Genomic DNA, 3720 nt, shown 5'->3' with positions numbered 1-3720 from the left:
CTTTATCAGCGTAGGCCTCAATGTGATCCACATAAGCCCTTCTCAGGTTCCTCAAAGACAGTGTTAATGGACTGCTCCACGAAACATAAGTGTAACTCTGTGAGATGAATTCACACATCACCAAGAAGTTTCTAAGAAAGCTGCTTTCTAGTTATCATCTCTGGATATTTCCTTTGTCACCGTAAGGTTCATTGCGCTATGAAGTATCTATTTGTAGATTTCCAGAAAACTGTACTAACAAACTGATCACTGAAGAGAAACGTGTAACTCTGTGAGTTGCATTCACACATGGCAATGCAGTTTCTCAGAAAGCTTCTATTTAGTTATTATGGGAGGATATTTCCTTTTTCACCAAATCCCTCAATGTGCTCCCAAATATAACTTTGCAGAATCCACGACAACAGTGTTAGCAAACTGTTCCAAGAAGGGAAGGGTGGAACTCTGTGTGATGAAGTAACACATCAGAAAGCAATCTCTCAGAAAGTTTCTCCATAGTTATTTGTGAGGATATTTCCTTTTTCAGCATGGGACCCTATGGGTTCCCAAATATCACTTAGCAGATTCCACGAAAAGAGTGTTAGTAAACTGCTTTCTGAAGTCTAAGTTATAAGTCTGTGAGATGAACTCACAGATCAGAAAGAAGTTTCTCAGAAAGCTTCTTTCACGCTTTGAATGGATGAAATTTCCTTTATCAGCATAGGCCTCAATGCGATCCAAGGAAGCCCTTCTCAGGTTCCTCAAAGACAGTGTTAATGGACTGCTCCACGAAATATAAGTGTAACTCTGTGAGATGAATTCACACATCACCAAGAAGTTTCTAAGAAAGCTTCTTTCTAGTTTTCATCTGTGGATATTTCCTTTGTCACCGTAAGGTTCATTGCGCTATGAAGTATCTAATTGCAGATTTCCAGAAAACTGTGCTAACAAACTGATCACTGAAGAGAAACGTGTAACTCTGTGAGTTGCATTCACACATGCAATGCAGATTCTCAGAAAGCTTCTCTTTAGTTATGATGTGAGGATATTTCCTTTTCCACCATAGCCCTCAAGGTGCTCCCAAATATACCTTTGCACAATCCACGACAACAGTGTTAGCAAACTGTTCCAAGAAGGGAAGGGTGGAACTCTGTTTGATGAAGTAACACTTCAGAAATCAATCTCTCAGGAAGTTTCTCTGTAGTTATTATGTGAGGATATTTCCTTTTTCACCATGGGCCCCTATGGGCTCCCAAATATCACCATCCAGATTCCACTAAAAGAGTGTTAGCAAACTGCTTCCTGAAGTCTCAGTTATAAGTCTGTGAGATGAACACACAGATCAGAAAGAAGTTTCTCAGAAAGCTTCTTTCACGTTTTCAACGGATGAAATGTCCTTTATCAGCGTAGGCCTCAATGTGATCGAAAGAAGACCTTCTCAGGTTCCTCAAAGACAGTGTTAATAGACTGCTCCACGAAACATAAGTGAAGTATGTGAGATGTATTCACACATCACTAAGAAGTTTCTAAGAAAGCTTCTTTCTAGTTTTCATCTGTGGTTATTTCCTTTGTCACCGTAAGGTTCATTGGCTATGAAGTATCTAATTGCAGATTTCCAGAAAACTGTGCTAACAAACTGATCACTGAAGAGAACGTGTAACTCTGTGAGTTGCTTTCACACATCGCAATGCAGATTCTCAGAAAGCTTCTCTTTAGTTATTATGTGAGGATATTTCCTTTTTCACCATAGCACTCAATGTGCTCCGAAATATAACTTCGCGGAATCCACGACAACAGTGTTTGCAAACGGTTCCAAGAATGGAATGGTGGAACTCTGTGTGATGAAGTAACACATCAGAAAGCAATCTCTGGGAAAGTTTCTCCATAGTTATTGTGTGAGGATATTTCCTTTTTCACCATGGGACCCAATGGGCTCCCAAATATCACTTTGCAGACTCAACGAAAAGAGTGTTAGCAAACTGCTTCCTGAAGTCTAAGTTATAAGTCTCTGAGATGAAGTCACAGATCAGAAAGAAGTTTCTCAGAAAGCTTCTTTCCTGTTTTGAACGGACGAAATTTCCTTTATCAGCGTAGGCCTCAATGCGATCCAAGGAAGCCCATCTCAGGTTCCTCAAAGACAGTGTTAATGGACTGCTAAACGAAACATAAGTGTAACTCTGTGAGATGTATTCACACATCACTAGGAAGTTTCTAAGAAAGCTTCTTTCTAGTTTTCATCTGTGAGATTTTCCTTTGTCACACGTAAGGGTTCATTGCGCTATGAAGTATCTAATTGCAGATTTCCAGAAACTCTGCTAACTAACTGATCTCTGAAGAGAAACGTGTAACTCTGTGAGTTGCATTCAACACATGGCAATGCAGTTTCTCATAAAGCTTCTCTTTAGTTATTATGTGAGGATATTTGCTTTTTCACCATAGCCCTCAATGTGCTCCCAAATATACCTTTGCAGAATCCACGACAACACTGTTAGCAAACGGTTCCAAGAAGAGAAGGGTGGAACTCTGTGTGATGAAGTCACACATCAGAAAGCAATCTCTCAGAAATGTTTCTCTGTATTTATTATGTGAAGATATTTCCTTTTTCACCATGGGCCCCTATGGGCTCCGAAATATCACTTTCCAGATCCCACGAAAAGAGTGTTAGCAAAACTGCTTCCTGAAGTCTAAAATTACAAACCTGTGAATGAACACACCGATCAGAGAAGAACGTTTCTCAGAAAGCTTCGTTCACGTTTGCATGGATGAAATTTCCTTAATCAACGCAGGCCTTACATGCGATCCCAAGGAAACCATTCTCAGGTCCTCAACGACAGTGGTTAATGGACTGCTCCAAGAAACATAAGTGTAAACTCTGTGGTGAGCATGAATTCACACATCACCAAAAAGGTTTCTTAGAAGGCCTTCTTTCGAGTTTTCATCTGTGGATATTCCGGGTTTGGTCATTGTTATGTTCATTGCGTCTATAAGTATCTACTTGCAGATTTCCAGAAAATGTGCTAACAAACTGATCACTGAAGAGAAACGTGTAACTCTGTGAGATGCTTTCACACATCGCAATGCAGTTTCTCGGAAAGCTTCTCTTTAGTTATTATGTGAGGATATTTCCTTTTTCACCATAGCACTCAATGAGCTCCGAAATATACCTTTGCGGAATCCACGACAACAGTGTTAGCAAACGGTTCCAAGAATGGAAGGGTGGAACTCTGTGTGATGAAGTAACACATCAGAAAGCAATCTCTGGGAAGTTTCTTCTTCCATAGTTATTGTGTGAGGATATTTCCTTTTTCACCATGGGACCACATGGGCTCCCAAATAATCACTTTGCGAGATTCCAGGAAAAGAGTGTTAGCAAAACTGCTTCCTGAAGTCGACGTTAGTAAGTCTGGTGAGATGAACTCACAGATCAGAACAGAAGTTTCTCAGAAAGCTTCTTACACGTTTTGAACGGAACGATATTTCCTTTATCAGCGTAGGCCTCAATGCGATCCAAGGACGGCCTTCTCAGGTTCCTCAAAGATAGTGTTAATGGACTGCTGCACGAAATATAAGTGTAACGGTGGAGATGAATTCACACATCACCCAAGAAGTTTCGAAGAAAGCTTCTTTCTCTGGTTTTCCATCTGTGGATATTTCCTTTGTCACCGGTAAGGTTCATTGCGCTATGAAGTATCTAATTGCAGATTTCCTGAAAACTGTGCTAACAAACTGATCACTGAAGAGAAA

The sequence above is a fragment of the Rhinopithecus roxellana genome, chromosome 12 (assembly GCF_007565055.1).
Source record: "Rhinopithecus roxellana isolate Shanxi Qingling chromosome 12, ASM756505v1, whole genome shotgun sequence".
Classification (NCBI taxonomy): domain Eukaryota; kingdom Metazoa; phylum Chordata; class Mammalia; order Primates; family Cercopithecidae; genus Rhinopithecus; species Rhinopithecus roxellana.
The sequence above is the reverse complement of the archived record's forward strand: the minus strand, read 5'-3'. Positions refer to the sequence as shown.